General features: G+C 39.2%; 1 protein-coding gene across 3 annotated transcripts in view; it reads left to right on the top strand.

Moving 5' to 3' along the window:
• The window catches only part of HIPK3 (homeodomain interacting protein kinase 3), a 64315-nt gene that overhangs the window by 19115 nt on the left and 26548 nt on the right, over nucleotides 1-18652 (top strand). The window lies entirely within an intron of this gene.

Genomic DNA, 18652 nt, shown 5'->3' with positions numbered 1-18652 from the left:
TCTAAAGGTAGGGATGGGTGGGTGTATCCCCTGCTATCATTCACTTACTATGCAGTCTCCTCCCAACCTCCATCATTGCTGCTGACAATATGTCCTCCAGTTTCCTGAAAGTTTTCTTTCCCCATGAAAGGCTTCCACTGTGTTCTGCCTCATTCTCAGAGTGCTTTGTAATTTATTTTTGTGATGTTTTTGAGTTTACCCAATTACCATGAGGTAGCTGAGGGTGCAGTGTGTGTGTGTTTTGTGTTAGACATGTTTCGATTACTGTGCAGCCTCCCAGGCTGCCTGCGCTTCCTGAGCTGAAAAAGCTCCTTGGGAGGATTTCCCCTGGGCTTTAATTGAAGTGTGGGAAGCCAAGGAGTTTACGGGCTGCTGGAGAGATAATTGTACAATGAGAAACAAGACACCTGCACACACTACTCAGTCACCTCATAAGTAAAGTAAGCATAAGAACCCTAAGCCCAACACGAGTTAATTTTCTTCAACATTGAATTTCTTTTCGAAAGCAATTTCTTTTCTAGCATGTTGAATGAGTATGTTAAAAAAAATATGGGAGAAATGTTTGGCACAGCAGTAATCTCAGTGTTCATTTGCCTCTGTTTCCCTTTTCTGTGGCATGGATGGTTGCCTTGGCTCTGTTTACTGTAAGTTGCCCTGTCTTCTGCTGTACCAGTCCCAATGAAGACAAGCTTTCACTGATGCTCATATCAGAAAATGGGGTTATAGGTATGAACTTTAAGTTGTAGTACATATCTTTTGGAGGTATTAGTGGTTCTGTAAAGCAGCATTCAAAATACTTTTAGCAGTGTTCAAATGGTGGGTGGAGCGAGTTAGTTAGCAGAAACCTGAGGTTTGATCCTGCAAGTTACTCAACTTATAAGTAAGTAATAGGTTGATGATGTTTTGTGAACTCAGTTAATATGTACATATTTTTCTCCTTAATAGTTAAGAGTATTTTCTGTTTTGTGGAGCAAATATATTGGATTTTACCATGGATATTACTTTATTCCATAATTACTATAGGTGCTAAGGAATTTAAATTCCCATTGGATAAATTGGATAAATTTATGGTAAATCCTAATTTAACTGTATAATTTTCTAATGTTAGAAATATTTGTATTTCTGCATATGCGTATAAATATTTTGTTTGGATGTATTTGTCGTTGCCTTTGGCTAGTACAATAAACATTGAACCTTCTCATTCCATAGCTGAAGCTTGTGAAGTTGCTAAAGAAAAGAAAGATGTAGAAAGGTTTTACTAATATTACTAGAGATGGAGTATTACTGAGAGCAGCTGTTGAAATTCCTGTCATATATAATGATGTGAAGGCCCCTACTGTGGTTCCCTTTTTGAAACAAAGTAGGTCTGTTTTTTAAGCTGCTACTTTGAACTGGACAGAGACAGCAAGGATGTGAACCTAAATGAAGCAGAGTATGAGCAGCTAAAGTTATAGATTGGTATAGATTTCGCTTGCTCCTAGTCCGAAATATATACTGTAAGTTAAGTCATGGTGATCAGTGGTGTAATGGAGGGGGAAGATAAGGAAGCAGAGCTTTAGAACTTTTTTCAGAGCAGGACTGATGATATCATCTGCTGGAGCAGTAGGATAGTGATAAACTCTTCTTGCTCTGGCAAGGGAATGAGATGATAACCACGCTTTCAAACTATTGTTTGTAACAGATTAGTATAGAGGAAGTCAGGAAATGAGAAAAACAATTAAACAGAGGCTAATACTTCCTCTTTGTGGGGGGAGAGGGTGGGGATCCTATTTTATGCTAGCAGTTTGTGAGATTTGTTTGCATTAAAAGCTAAAGGTTGCATTTCAGCAGGCTGAACATATTTAGTTAAAGCTCAGTGTGTTTTATAAGTTGAACCCATCCCGTCACAACTGTATGGTTGAGTTTAAGGAGCTTACTTCCAGACGACTAAGCATAGGATTGCAGTTATGCCCCATAAAATTAATTGCGAGATTTCCTTAGCGGTTTGCCATCTTGTTTTATGAATGTCTGTCCTATGATGGAATTTTTAACCATAGTGTTAGCTCCTTTGAGAATAAATTATAGAAAAGAAAGCTATATAATAGAAGCATTATCATCATCATCATCATCATCATCATCATCTGTTCGGAAACATGGGTGGGAGGGTGCTGTTGCACCATGTCCTGCTTGTTCATCCCTGGCCAATGGCTGGTTGGCCGCTGTGTGAACAGAGTGCCGGACTAGATGGACCCTTGATCTGATCCAGCATGGCACTTGCTCCAATCCAGCATGGGATTTTTCTTGATGGCATTGGTATGGTGGTTGTCATGATGAGCTCCTGCACTTCAAAATTTACTACTGTACTACTGCTGATAGTGATGTGTAAAATGCAAGAAGTAAGTTTAAGTCATGTGACCCTTCCTCAGATTGGATGCTTCTGGGTGGGGCGGGGGAAGTAGATGCAGTTCTTCCTAGTCAGTTTCCACTTAGACATAATTTATCAGCATAAGGGCAATACATGAAAAACAATCTGTACTATTTACTATTTGTAAATATAACAACTAGGAGTAACACACTTTATATAGCTTAAAAAAAAGGATTAATAGAGTTGTCTGTATGTAAAGGAGGGTACTTGAAAATAGAGGAAGTTATAATGTAGATAGCTGTTGAGTGCTAAACAGCAGACATTCTAGTTATCTCCTTTTAGTCTTGCTATCAGAAGACAGCTTCTAGAAGCTGGTATGAATCTGATTCATATCTATAGCCTGGTAGAACACTTACTGTACTTGAGATGCATATTTTCTGGTCCATAAGTGTTCTCTGATATTGAACCCAAAGTGTCTGCAGGAGTTTTTTAAACTTTAAACCAGAAGAATTAACTCTTCTGTCTTCCAAAACTGAAAAAATGTCAAAGTCCGAGGTGCCAAAAGAATACGATAAGGAGCCAACATCATGTTTTTAATCTCATCTAGAGAGGATGACATCTTTTGGTACCATCATCAGTTGTTTATATGGCTATTTAGCACCTAGAATGTTTCAATCCTAGATTAGAACAAAGATGTCATTACACAATTGGATGACAAATCAGTGATGGTCTTTCTTTATATTAAAGTTGCATCCTAAACATGACTTGGGCATTTTGGAAAATTTGCTGAGGTTAGGCTTAGCTGAGAATGCTTCATGATAAAGCTCAACAAAGATGTTAAAAGAAAAATCAGCTGAAATAGGTATTTTCTTGTATTTTTATTTTTAAAATTTCATTTATATTTTAGTAACAAAATACATCTTTAGATATTGTATGCTGTCTTTTATAAGTGAATAGCTCCTGCCCACATTCACTTCATTCAGGGGATATTGTGAAATCCTGCATTTGATTTTTAAGAGGTGGAAATATGGAGTATAATTCCAAAAACCACGTTCTGCTCATTGATGAAAGAAGTGATCCATGGGAACAGACCAAGATTCCTCTGTAAACAACTTGAGCTGGAATGTGGCCTCAGATGTTATTCTATCACTTTGAACTGTGCATCACTGAAATGTTGTGGGGGATATCTTAAAATAGGCAGGGGGTGGTGGCCAGAAACTGTTGACTACTATAGATGGTGAGGCTGTTTCGCTGCTGCAGTGAAATAAGCCAGAAGTACATGCTGCTAAGTGCGTTCATTTGCTCAAGGTCAGCATGCTCAAAGTCAGCTGCTATGCTGTAAGCACAGTTACTGTCAAGAAAGAGGTCGGGGCTACTATATGAATAAAGGTGGTTTGTTAAGATAATAGGCTGCATTTCATTAGAGAAACTCGGCCTCCATGAAGTTTTTTTTTTTTTAACTCTTTACAGTTTTATTCCAATGCTGAAATCATGGACTGGCTCAGCTGGCTGGTATAGATGTAAACAAACTGAATTGTAATTGCTAAGCATGCGGTAGCTTGGCAGTAATTTTACTGTCTAGCATTTGTGCTTTCTCAAGCAGGCAATTTTTACTGACAGCTTTTTAATTTTCCACTTTAGAAATAAAAAGGCAGCCAGGGTGCCCCCATATGTTTTCTCTTGTGTTTACTATGCTCCTGTATCTTCTTCCTCACCTTGTTGTTGTTTTTTGGGTGGGGGGGAGTAGATCTTGATCATCTTTGGCAACTTGGTAGAAAGTTGCCAAAGTTCGTAATACCTAATGTCATAAATATTAACATGTGCCTTTTTTGGGGTTGATTTGCACATAATTTAGTGTTGCTGTTTTTCCTAACTCAGTCTCCTTCTAATTCTTGCCAGGTCCTGTTCTTTCTGGAGTAATCTCATGCTTACCCAAGCAATTTTCAAGTGGAATCAGATAGGGTTACTTCAAGCAGTATTAACATCTGGTATTTTTTTCTCTGTAGCTATTACTTTCCTTTCACTGGGAGCTTAACTATTTCTTGGTGGTTTTACAAAAACCCAGAATCTATTCTAGAAAGAAAAAGTGTTGGGTTCTACAGTCACACAAGCTGATTATATAGAAAATATTATTGCGACTCAAGTGAGGGCAAGCAGGATTTATATATAATACACCCTTGTTTTGTTTAACTGGTGGTAAGGTATTTTCCATTCACTAGAAATGAACAATGAATAAAACTTGGCTATTAGCATGAGAATAATGTATCGCATTTAGTAATCTTGTATATAAGCTGAACACTGTGTTATGTTCAACTATTCATCTCAGTTTACTGTATTGTCTGCAAATGATGGGCATTGTCTTGGTTCTTTCAGTAATTTGTTTGCTTGTGTGTCTAACTAGTGTAATAGTTTTCATAATTAGTAAATAGTGAACATTAAGAGATTTTTTAAAAAACCGCCCCCTTACTCATGATCAGTAGGAAACCCAAGTAAGAATCACTGCTTGTTGAAATATGTGGGGATGTGTAGGACTCCCACTTACCTTCCTCTGCCCCACCATAAGATTCTTACCCTTTCTACCTGATATGCTTTCTCAGTTTGCACTTAAAGAGACTGTGGCCCAATTCACACAACATGACAGCCCATCGAGGGTTAATTTACCCTTCAGGAGTTGTGGTGCATGCCAGCCGCCATTATGAATCTGCAACCCTTGACTGGGGGTTGATGTGTGGTGCGAAAACCTTGCATGACTCATGGTCTATTGTAGGGTTACGTGAGAGTTGTTAAACCTTCAAATAACCCCACTAGCTGTGTTTGCACAACATAACAACCCTTAGTGGGGGATTGCATATTTATAATGGTGGCCGGCATGTTCTGCAGCTCCTCAAGGGTAAATTAACCCTTGATGGGCTGTCATGCCATGTGAACCAAGTCAGTGGCCCTTTAGAGCCAGTGGGGGAGGCCAAAGCAGAGGGAGAAGAAAAATAAGCAGCTTCAGTGTTAATCTATTTCTCAAAAAGCTTGGGATAAGTGCTATTGGTGGGAACAGTACAGCAGTCTGAAAATTAAGCTCCAGAATACTGATACCAAGTTTTTTTTTAGCCCAGTTTTGTACATAGGATAAAAATGGCTCTCCCAGCACAAACACATATATACCCCCCAGCCCTGCTGTTGAATAAGCATATTAGTTAGTAATTCTTTCAAGCCTGCAGTAACTAGTTAATTTAACATAAAGTACAGAGTAGGAAGTAAAATTTGGGGAGAAAGAATTATATTGGGACCAGTGATATGTAATTAGAAATTCAGAGTGAGAAGTGCATATTGAAAGATAACATTATTCAGGCTTGTAAAATTGCAAATGCACACTTGGAAGAGCTATAATAGGACCTCTCAGAAAAGTAGAAGAAGGAGTAACAGAAATGTTCAAGTGATTTGTACCATTCCCACAAGGAAAGACAAAATTGTACTATGCATTTTAGAAAAAAAGATGACTAAGGGGAACCATGATCTTGGTTTATAAAATTATGTGAATGTATGGAGAGAATGGGGAGAGAATATATGATGTAAAATCACCTATTTTCATAGTACTAAAACTCTAGTTCACTCTGAAAATATAATACTTTGTCACATAACATGGAATTCATTTGTAGATCTCGCTGCTGCAAGATGTGAGGGCCACTAGTTTAGTTGGTTTAAAAGGGAGTAGGCAAATTTTATGGGGGTTGCAAAGACTGCCTTTGTATAGCTCTTGCTTTGGGAGCTTTTGTACATGTTCCACGTTGGAAGAAGTACAAAAGGTTGCTTGTGGAGTTTGATCTTTGCTAGTTCTAATGCGAACTGCCTTGAACCACACCTATTGGACTATTGTGCAGATCTGAATACAATTATCCTCCCGATTTCCCACTTTTCTGAATGACATGCAGTTCTTAGTTAAAAAATGTTTCAAATGAATATTCTGGGATAGAAATGTGCTTTTTGTGAGAAAAACCGCCCAGAGAGCTCCGGCTATTGGGCGGTATAGAAATGTAATAAATAAATAAATAAATGCATTAAAATACTATTTAAGTACTCATTTCCATGTAGGAAGTATTTTTTGCCGTGCAAGAAGTGGTCAGAGAGCTTCAGCTATGGGCTGGTATATAAGTTTAATAAATAAATAAATAAAATAGGAGATATGATTTATTTAACCCATGATGGCTTAGCGTGGCATTTGTGAGCTCTTTTCCTGCTAATGGTTATTTCCCCCAAATAAGCCACCCTCGGAACCCACGGTCTGCAGTTAGGGTTAGTTTACTAATGGTGGGTTGACTTGTCATCTGTTGTGTCAATCTAGGTTACAGAGATCGCCTATGGTGCCACTCAGCAAGAATGGCCAGAAACGCTGCCACCCCTCTGCTCCTCTCAAGTGATCTCTGAGCAAACTTGTTTTCCTGCCACATTCAGCTGTGTCTGACTCCAAATAAGTCTCCTCCCCGCGTTGTTCTTAAACCCATTTATCCAATAGTGCATGTGGTGGCTTCCCATAAGGGGAACTTTTATATTAAATTTTGTTCCATTTCTGAAAATGTTCAAGGAGTTCATTTATGTATTACATTTCTATACCATAAAGATGGAGGCCATCCTTTTTGGGTGCTGTGTAAGCACCTCTCTGTTCTAGTCAGGCCACCCCTTCTCAACTCAGAGGAGGAAGAGGGTTAGGGAAGCAAACGGTTTGTTTCACATGTGGATAAATCCTCACTTTTCCATGGGAATGCAAAGTTCCGCATTTATCCAGTAGTGCATTTGGTGCTCTCCCTTTTTGTTGCACATGAGTGGAGAAAGGGGACCTGGCATAGGTTTAAAAATTGCAAATGAAGCTGGGGGAGGGCGGGAAATAAACTATGCTGTGTAGCTGATCATCTGTCAGGGCACAGTAGGTTATTTCCCAAAATAAGCTACTATTTTGTTGCACACGGGTGGAGAAAGGGGACCTAACAAAGGCTTGAAAATTCGCAAAAAAAGCTGGGCTTAACTGCCCAACCGGGGTGGGAGGGTTACTTGGGGAGGGGTGGGGGAGTAAACTGTGCTGTGTAGCTTCTTTGTCTGATCATCTGTCAGGGTACAGTGGACTATTTCCAAATTAACTACTGTGCATAGCTTGTAAGCCACCATGGGTTAACATGACATGGGTACAAGTTCTTTATCTCAGCCTAGAATGAGCCTGAGATTGTCATTTGATAAAGTTCCCTTCTTCAAGTATAAGTGATCAGAATATACGGCAAGGAGATATCAACGGCTTCTGATAGCCAAGAGAATAAGCTGTATAATATTTGCATGCTGATTTCTGCCTAAAAATGCAATGAATAAATGCCAAACATTTAAAATAAAGGAAAACAAAAGCAGCCCCACTTGAGAAGGGTCCCTAGTGTTTTCTGTGACAGCCTCCCTCCCACCTTGTCTCCTGGAATCCTTCCCACAGGGCAGTTGGTGTCAGATGGCCCTTTGGGGTGGGAGGTGACGATCTCATTGTTTGACTTTATGTTTCACTGTCGCCATAAGATATTCTAATGTAGTGCGATGGGTCTGTTAGATTATCCCATTGTACTTCAGTGTTGTAAAGTCTGTTTTTGGACATGTGGTGAGTATGATGGAATTGATTTTGGTTGCTTAGTAGGTAAGTTGTTTGATACTTTCAAAGAGAAGATGTTTAGAGACATTCATAACTGCATATTGTAATTTGGAGCTGATTGCTGTACTGAAAAGACAAATGATCTTTTAGGAGTGCTATGCTACTAGAGAAAACAAATTTAGGGAATTAGGCAATGACTAGCTGGCAAGTATAAGACACTCAAATGCACTTAAGGTACAGCATAGCCTGTATTTGTGGGCATTTTCTTGGTAGTGGGTGGTTTGTATATGCGTATGTAACTTGCATCGGAAAACAAGTTGACCATTTCTGGAAAACCTGTTGACAGAGAAGTCGCAGGGCCTGAGCCTCTGAAAAACTTCTACGCTAGGTCTACTGATCAGTTGTTTTTGAATGGGTAAACCTGCTCTCCAAGTCTTGGTCTTTCTCTTGCCTCCTTCATCCCTTAATTAATTGTGCTGCTGCTACAGTCAACTTTACAGTCGCCATTCCCACTACATTCTCTTTTGGATTATGCTAGGGACTAGATAACACTGGACTACGCTGCAGAGTTTTCATTTACTACTTTAACTCCACCCTCAGCAAAATGGGTGTAACAACAACGGGCTACTTTGCAGTAGCCCGTGGTTTCTTAGCTGCAATTCCATCATCTGCAGTATAGGTATAATAATCATGGATAGAATAATGATCTGTATTGCTATTGAAATGGTATTTGTTTAAGTTTGCTAAAAAGAGAAAAGAAAATACATTTTTGGTATGAAATAAGATTAGCATTAGAAAGATCATGAATTCCTGGCTTTGCTCCTACCTTTCGCTTTTTGGGTAGACACACTACTATCCATTCACAGCTGTTCTGAATTGTTTTCTATGGTGCAGCAATCACTTCATCACTACGGAAGACCAAAAAAGGTCTTAAAAATAAAGCAGAAATGTCCTTCTCCAAGTTGTGTCGCTATGTACTTTTTTGTCTAATTGGCTAGATGGCTTTTATAAACATTTATCAATGCTATGACCTCTTTCATTGGCTAAAAGCACTGAAAGGCAGGGTCAGGATAGTTTCTCACAAAAAGCATGGGTAGAATACTGCCTGCACTTTTTGCTTTAGATATTGTCTTACTTTGGCTTACTTTACCTATATAAATTAATAAACATATATTTTGTAGAAGCTTTGTAAAGAGCATTTTCTGAATGTGACTGAAAGCTTGCAGAATGTAAGAGTTTGGGGGAAGGGTGGTTTGGCTGTCTGGGTGAGAAATATGGGAAGATCGCAAGAGGAAAAGTAGAAGGGACAGATTAGCCATGAAGCGCAAAGAAGTCCTTTTCTCAGGAGAACACTGGGATTTTTGGTAGACGACATGAAGGTTTTATTTATTTATTTAAAATATTTGTAGGCTGCCTTTCAGAGGCAGGATCCTCACAAGGCAGCTTACAACCAGCGAATACATTATAATAACCCCAACCCCCCCGATGCAATAATAAAACAGCTGACATTACAACGTTGCAGCCATGGTGGTTAGGAACTTGACATGCAGAGCATAACGTAATTCAGAACAGTCCATTTGAGCATAGGGGGCTTCTTTAGAGTAAATAGGTTATTGATTTCAGCCTTATGTTAAGAGAATGCTGGTACTCTGGGAAATCCACTGGGGTTCTGAGCATTACATGAAGCAGCTATTTCTTAACTGTGATGCTTATTCTTGGAGCAAGTTTAAAATGGCTACTCCCTGGGTGATCAAGCTATCAAGCCAGCTGTGTGTGGGAAGGAGTTTTGCTGAAGCAGCCCTGACCTCTTGACCTGGACGTTATCTGTTCCACTCCCAGATTTGATCTGACGGGCAGGTGTTTCCAAGGAGGTTTTGCTCTTTCCTTACTGCTGAAGACAAGACAGGCGGGCTCTGAGCAGGCATAGGATGAGGGGAGTCTCTTTATTTATTCTAGGGTTGAAAGTCTTCATGTGGAAGCCTGCCCATGCCGATTCAGTAAGCAACTGTATTCCAAGATGAACTGTGTAAATTGGTTTGAAAACTTTTTGTCGAAAGACAGTATATAAATACTCTAAATAAGGCATAACTTTTTCTGTATTTCTTTCAACAACAAGATGAGCCCTGAATAGGCTTGCTTCCCATGCAGTCTATTTTAGTTTATTTTAATATTTCTCTGCCCCCCAATTTATTGGGGAGGGGGGCTTACAGCGAGGCGTATTTGAAAGATAACGAAATATTGCAATGAATATTTTTAAATACAGGTTTATCTTGCAAAGCAAGTTTATTTTTAACAGAAATATACCTTAGTAAGTGGCATCCAGTTTACAGATGTGATCCAAAATGGCTTGGATATAGTTCATATACGGTAGCTGTTACTTATATTGAAGTTCCCTTTTTGGAATCCTATAAAGGGAGCAGATTCCTTTCTATCAGGGTCCAGGACAATCCTTGACCCATGCTGTAGAGAAGCCACTGTTGGCCTACACAATATCTCATGCTTGTACTGTCAGCTGTAGTGCAGAACCTTGCTTACTCCAGGAGTAATTATTCTTTCTTTTAGACCAAAACAGCTGCTTGCTGAATAGCCAAGTCTTGATGCCTGGTATATATTTATGAAGTCAGAACAGCCAGCTGTGATTCTGTGCTGGATGCAAGGAGGCAAAATTCTTTCTTGTGCATTTTGCATAGAAACTTTGTGGGCCCATGGCAAAAGTACAAAGTGATCTGTGCCTTTACTACCAAGCCCGCTTGGTGTGCATGTAGGACATGGCCTTGCCTCTTCCGTATCTAGGATAGAAGGGTGGCAGGCTGGTGAAAGGACAGAGCAATCAGTTCCTTCACCAGCCTCTGTGCTTCTATGTTAGACATGAAGGAGATGAAGTCCCTATTTTTTATTCATAAAAGGGGCTGGTAAAGAAGGTGTCAGTCCTCTAACCGGCTTTTGTGCATCGAAAGCAAATAAGTAAAATATTTTGAAGGCTGTTAACTTTGGAGGGCTAATTACAAGGCTGATCTAAGGTTACACTACAGTTAAATAGGTTTCTCATCTAACCAGGATCTGAAACCAGAGTTTGGAGTGGGTGCAGCTATAATGCTAAATCATGATTATGGCTAACAAATCTGCAAGCCAAGATTTGCAGGAAACCAGCATTAAATCTGCACTGTATAACTAACATGTCCAGCAATTTCAATTAGGTCTTTTTTGAGAGTTATGCTAGAATTTCACTCCTTCACACAAGTCTTTATGGAAGTGCAGAAACTTATAATTCAGGAGAGAAAGCCATTGGCTGGGTTCGCACAATTAGTGGGGGAAACTACGCAGTATGAGTTGTTTCTCCTATACATGCTGCTCACTCAACTGGGATTTCTTTAATTACCCATGCCACGTTGCGGGTTGCCATGTTGCCTGAATCCAGTGAGGTGGCACGGAGGGGTGGCTTCTAACCCACTCCACAGCCCTTATTATAAACCATGGACTGTGGGGTGGGTCAGAAGCCACCCGTCGCACCATGCACTGGGTTTGGATGACACGGCAACCTGTAACATGTCGTGGTTAATTAAGCAAATAGTGGGTATGCTTGGGGGCAGAGGAAACGTTTATGTATAACCCATACTGTGTAATTTCCCCTGCTGATCATGTGAACCTGGCCATTTTATTTGGTACAAGGGCTCACGCATTTGAGAACTGCTGATAGGAACTCCGGGAATTGGAGCTTTTTTAAAAATCCTCCTAGCTGTGTAATTTCTAATGGTCCAACATAATGGGGCTGTTTGCACATAGCAGCAATCCATTGGTTTAAAAACTGATGTATTGGTTAAAAGCCTACAGTGCACCTGCCTTTTCTACATTATTATTATTATTATTATTATTATTATTATTATTATTATATTTATTTGTATCCCGCCTTTTGCCCAATGCTGGGCCTCAAGGCGGCCTTACAAAGTTTAAAATATACATGGGGGGGAGGGAAACAAAACCATAAACAATTAAAAAATACACAACAAAATTATAAGACATTAACATAGATGGAGGGCTGGATTATTCTCCAAAGGCCTGCTTGAACAAAAAAGTTTTAGCCTGCTTCCGAAAGCCTATCAATTTACTCCATGATCCATGATCAACTCAGCAACCCTCTATCAGCTCCTGCTGAGTGTGATGTCTGAAGCCAGATTGCTGGATTGTTTAGGGGATAAACAACAAATTGTGGGTTAACAATTGGTTTGGCTTGTCCCTAAACAATCCAGTGCTCTTGGTTTAGGCACCTTATTCAGCAGGAGCCGATCATGGGTTGCTGACCCGATTGTGGAGTAAAGTTCTCTCCCACTTGTGCATGACAACCCATCGGTTTTTGCAAGCCAAGTTAACGGTTCCCAAAGTCCCCATCAGCAATGCATGCTGCAAGCAAGCTCAAAAGCCTTCATTGCAGAAAGTTGAAAATTTAGGAAGAACCTTCAGCTTTAGCTAGCCATCTTTCTGTTCTCTTGGTAAGTTTAGGAACGCATGGGAAATGTAGTTGTGATTCAAACTACCTATCAAGATCGTGGAGGAGTTCCTGCAGACTGGATCTTCCTAAGCCTTAGAAGATTCTTAGATAAAGCGTGAGCCAAAGGCTCCAAAAACACAGCCCGTTTTGACTTGAGAAAGGCAGGTTTTGCTCTTTTTCTTCTTAAAGCTCATCATTACATTAAGTCAGTGGGATGTAAGCTGTCATTTATTTTGTTGAGGCTTAAGCATACTTAAGGTTTGCTGGTTTGTGCTCATGGACTCTGTAGTTCTGGGTTATGCCCTTTGGAATTGTTGATGAACTGTTGGATTTCATTTTATTAGCCAGACCTGAGTCATGTGTCTCTTGAATTTTCGTTGGAGCAGGTTTTAAACTGCATTTGCAGAGCAATTTCATGATAAGCTATTCTAATAGGCATGTATACTGAATAGAGAAAACAGCTTGATAGGGTTGTTCTCGAAATGATGACTTGACAGTATCTCATAGCAGTGGAATCCAGCTATCAATAGTGCGTTAATCCAGCTAACTGGAGAGCCTTTCCTCGGAAAATACAGTAGTCATGTGGGCAAAATCATTGCTTGTAAAAATTACATTCAAACGTGTCAACATGACTTTAATGTACCTAACATGTTGAATTATATGCATTGCAGGCATCATTGTATATAACAGACTAAGCTGTCAAAATTATTGGCTGCGTTTAGTGGTATTTGGGTTGGTTTGCTTTATATATTTGGAATGTGGTCTATTTTTGGAGTGATCCTAGCTCAATGGAAGTGCACATGCCTGGCATGCTAATGTCTCCAGCACTTCCAGTTAAAAGAGTCTCTTGTAGCAGGACTGAGAAAAATCTTTGCATGAGATCTTGGAGAGCTGCTATCAGTTGGGGTAGGTAGCATTGGGCTAGATGGACCAGTAGCCCAATCCAGTTTAAGGCAGCTCCATAAGTTTACATGATATATAATGACTTCGCTGCTGTCATCAGAAATATTGTTTCTTTCCAGTTAGTGCTTGAAGCAGCAGGCTAAAACGATTAACCATTTACTTGCAAGAAAGCTCCACAACCTGCTGAGAAAAATGTCAGGATCTTTCCAAGTGAAAACACTGTCTCTGTGTGTGTACTTACCTGGGATGTCTTCCATGTCTAGGAAGTAGGCAGGCAGTGGAGGGGGTAGGCAGATACAGTAGCAACTCATGATTTACATAAATCAGGCACTGAAAATTTCTCCTTGTAGGAATCCAATGTTACTACTGATATATATGTTTGCCATTCTCTCCACAGCAGCAGTGAGCCTCTCCTTTGTTTCTCATCTTTATTTCTCTCCTTCTCTTCTAAAGGTTAAAATAAGGAAAAAGCAGTACAAGGTCCAAGAGGGACAAATGGGAAACAATAAAGTGCAAAACAGGATGGAATGAAATGTGAAAAGAGGTGGTGGCGTAGACAGTCTTAGATGAAAGTAGATATATTAAAATATAGAATTTCATCTTTTTTTATTACTACAAATATAGCAGATGTTCCTTCAGATGTGGATGTTATCAAAACAATTGACTAAACATTCTGGGCAAAGAACTACAAAAGCTGAGCATTTCTTAGTCCTATTATTTTCATTATGATTTACAGCACAATCCAGTTTAATTCAATAGGATTTAATCTTGGATAAATTGGTGAGATTGTATCCTTACGCATGTTCTTCATTTCTCTCATTGAAATAACAGCTTTATAGGGTGGATTGTTCTCAATGGCTGTATTCAGATGTCATGCTAATGTTAACTATGGTGGAGTTAACTTGTTTCCATGAACAACCCCCTGCCCCAGTTACATTAAGTTATATATCTGGTGGCCACAGTAGTGTGGAATGACTTCTACCAACTTCAGTTGGTGACCCTGTTTTGCCCCTATTTGGACAGGGATAACCTGGCTTCAGTTGTCTATGCTTTGGTAACCTCCAAGTTAGATCACTGCAAGGTGGTTTATGAGGGCCTTTGAAGATGGTTCAGAAGCTGCAGCTTGTGTAAAATGTGACGGTCAGACAAGAAGGTCCAAACATATAACACCAATCTGGGCCAATTGCACTGGTGGCCTGTATGTTTCTGAGCCTGATTCAAGTTTCTGCTTTTAACGTACAAAGCCTTACATGACTTTACTGATACCTAATTGAGCACATTTCCCAACATGAACCTACCTGTACAGTACACTCACCATCTTCCAGGTGCCTCCTCTGAGGAAGGCTTGGAAGATGGCAATGAAGGAGAGGACCTTCTTGGTTTCAGCCCCTAGATTATGGAATGAATTCCCCAGCGAGGCCCTACAACCTTCTTTTCGTCACCAAGTTAAGACCTTTCTCTACTATCAGGCATTTGGCAGCATATGATAAAGTTTTTAATTAGATCATGGCTTCCATATTATTGATTGTTGAAACTACTGTAAGTGTATGTGTGTTTGCTGTCTATTTAATGTTTCGTATGTAAGGTGGTTTTATATTATATACAATATTGTACTTTTAAGGTTTTTAAACTTTGTAAACTGCCTAGAGAGCTTTAGCTATTGGGCAATATAGAAATGTAATAAATGAAATGAACGAAACTTTTGGTTTAGTTGACACAACAGACTATGTGGTTAAGCAAAAACAAACAAACAAATGAAAGTTTCTAAACTCTTCCTCAAGACTGTGCTGAGAGAGGAGTGGAGGAGCCCAAGCTCTCTGTGGATTGTTCTCAGTATATTAAACTATAGTTTTGCATGAGATCAGAACTGGAAAATATATCCTACAGTTATGTGTCATAAGACTAAGTTGTCTTTGATCACTGCCTTTTCACTAGATGTTGGTTGAAATGCTCTATGACTACTACTGTTAGTTTAATTTGTGGAAAAAGAAATAAATCTGAGTAGAAGCCTAAAGTGTAGATAATTTCCCCTTCTCTTTGGGCCTTATATAGTTCCTGGGAAGGTGCTGACCTATCTCTTTTGTTAGTGCTAGTAGATGAAGCTGTACTTCTGTAGATAATGAAGCAAATTTGAACAATAAATTTTAATTCTAGTTTATGAAATGGGTTTTGGAGTAATACCGTTTGAACACTATTTCTTTGACTATTAGAAAAGTGGTAAATACAAATTGTATTATATTTTAAAGGAATCTATTGAATAATTATAAATGCAGTTATGCAGAGTGGAATTGCTTTAAATCAATGCCATTTAATTCACCAAGAAAAAGGGCCCAGTTTAAATCCCTTTTTGTAATTCACATTCTTGTAATTCTCAGCATGAGTATGTTAACTGGCAGTAAGAACAATTGAATCATATTGGTGTGAAACGATATAGAGGGTAGAATCTGGGAGCATACTACAAGGCCTTTGGTTATATATGCTTAGAGGCATGGGCGCAATTGTGAAATGAGTCAGTTGCTTCCAGCTATTCTCCCAATCTTGAAAGGAGGGGATAAGGACCTCTGTGAAACTGAAGGAATAAGCCGCATTGTTCTGCAGCCCCAAGGTTGTTTTTTTTAGCTATTTGCTTTCTTTTACAAGGGCTTCTGTATGTGTTGTTGTTGTTGTTGTTGTTATTATTATTATTATTATTATTATTTTATTTATTACATTTATATACCGCCCCATAGCTGAAGCTCTCTGGGCGGTTTACAAAAGGAATATTTCATTGAGATACAGGATCTGGATAGCAGATGTAAGTTTTGTTAGTATTTGGCAACTTTTTATAGACATACGTTATGTAAACCTAGAAGTTAGTTTTTCAAGAGTGATAGGTAAATCTGTTGTTTCTTGAAACCGAAGGCTTCAATTGTGAATTCAATAAGGAGTGAACTGCATTGAAAACAGTGGGATTTATTTCTGAGTAAACAAGCATAAGATGGCACTGCAAATATTGATTTAACTTCTGTATTGTGTGCTAAAAAGTTATGTTTGTTTTTGATATGTGTATGAATTTAAGCTTTCTTGAATTAATTTTTGTTCAGGTTTCTATAGGTTTTTTTTTTATTTGCCCTTGGTGATTGTAACACTTGTCACCAGTAAACCCTTGACAGATGTTCAAATCATATTATTTAGTTATAAAGATTTGTATCAAAAGAACTGTGAATAGAAGAAAGCCTATGGAAGGGTTTTTTCCCATTCCTTATTTTCCACTGTGCATACTGAAAAACCTCTCTGGAGGGTCGGAAAAATACCCTGAGAAGAGCTCTTGTTTGTGACTGAAGTGGGTGTTTTATACTGAAATGTTTCACTTTTTAAAATCTGTCTATGTATATGTTAAAAATTGTAAAGCTAAACATTTTAAATGTTATTTTTTTAGAATTATTTTTTTTAAAAAAAATCTATAACAGTTTATAAACTGGATGAGCTACTAGTGGTCATTTGTTTTGTTTGGAGTGCTGTACCACACACATCACATCGCCTGCATATCGGTTTATTCTCCCCCCTTTACTCTCCAAGTGGACACAAGGCAGCATAAAACAGGTTGCTTAAAAAAAAAATTAATAATGTAAAAATCCAATATTTTATACTGCTCCACAGCTGAAACTCTCTGGGCAGATCATTACACTTGAATATAATACAAAAAACGTACCTTGGAATTGTCACTTGAATTAGTCAGGAATTTAGATGCCCTTTGAGAAAGGTTCTTACCTGCGTGGATCCCAGGCACTATTATAAGCTTGCATATAAAGAAGAAGAGTGCCAGCCTGGGTATAAAGGAGAATAATGTAAGTTGCCTGGAACTGAGCCCCAATGCGAAATCTGTGTGCTGACTCATACAAATATAACTTCATCCTGACATATCAACCACTATTAAAGAATCTGTCATATTAACTGGGATTCACCAGACATTGTCATTTGTTTCTGGAAAGGGGATAGATCCAAGTAAGTAGCAGCTGCAGTGAGGAGAGGAGGCGCACGTCAGTTGCTTGTCCACCTGTGGTTCTGCCCTCTTGCTACATACCATTCGACTTTCATGGCTGCTAATTTGTGACACCTGTGAGCAAACCATAACAAATGACTGAAATGAGAGATGTGTGTTGATTTACATTATGATTATCAAATTATCGTGTTTTTTTGGACATTGTGTCATATAAAGATATCATCTTGCTGTGTAACTTGCATGAAAACATGGGGTCTTCTTGTACAAACTAATAGAAGGGTTTGAATTCTGGCTTAGATCTGGATCTGCGGTAGAAATGAATTATTAGCCTGTTCACAGTACAAAGTAGATCTGTTCAGACAATATGCTAAGCTCTGTATAGCCGCTACCCTTTTACAGAAAATGGTTAGTGAGCATGTTTAAACTGTGGTTAGGAATGGTTCACACGACACGCTAAGTCATGGTTCACATGACATGCTAAGCCATAACGTTTACCTCCAAATACTTAACCACCGCGGCTTAGAGTGTTGTCTCAATGGAGTCGGTATGTCCGGACATAACTTACTTACTAGCAATAGATACAAACAAGGATCTGCAGGTTTTGGTTGGCCTTGGTAGTCAACCAAAATGTGTTGTTGCCGGGACCCTAATCATGCCACAAAGAGCAGGGTATAGTCTTGTCCCTGAGCTTGTGCTGCATTTTGGGACTTACGCCATTGAAGTGCAGCACAAAGTCAGCTCAGGCAGAGGAGTAGAGCTCCTCTCTTATCAGATTGCATGTCTGAGGCACTGACATTACCTCAAAAGTACAATGCAACACAGAAGAGACACAGACCTCCTTTCAAACTTGGATCCAGTGATTTGATGGATGGGAATCATCCCCACAAGTGTGTTGCATGTTTGAGCTATTCAAAGAGCCTCAAAAGTGCAATGTGAGATAACCAAGGCCCAGCCCTTCTCAGGGGTTGGTGTGGGAATCATTTCTGTAGTCACAGAGCACTTCTAGAATGTGTATGATGCTTTGGAAATGAAGCTCAGAGTTCTGGAGGGGCACTACAATACCCATGGTCACATTGAGCTACTGAGGGATTATAACGAGTGCAAGAAAAATGAGTCTCAACTCTTTGAGCTTGGGGCATGAAAAAAGGAGAGAGACTGTGTTATGCTTTGAAGTAACTTTGAGCGTCTTCAAAACAGAGCACAATGGCTGAGACAGTACCCCAGCACTTTAATCACAGAGGATAAGTCTGTGAAAATGCATTGCGGCTATGTGGCTAGCCCTATTCAATTGTTCAAAAAGAGGTTAAAAATCAACACCTGAAGGGAGGG

This window comes from Elgaria multicarinata, chromosome 2, assembly GCF_023053635.1.
Source record: "Elgaria multicarinata webbii isolate HBS135686 ecotype San Diego chromosome 2, rElgMul1.1.pri, whole genome shotgun sequence".
Lineage (NCBI taxonomy): Eukaryota > Metazoa > Chordata > Lepidosauria > Squamata > Anguidae > Elgaria > Elgaria multicarinata.
The sequence above is the reverse complement of the archived record's forward strand: the minus strand, read 5'-3'. Positions and strand labels throughout refer to the sequence as shown.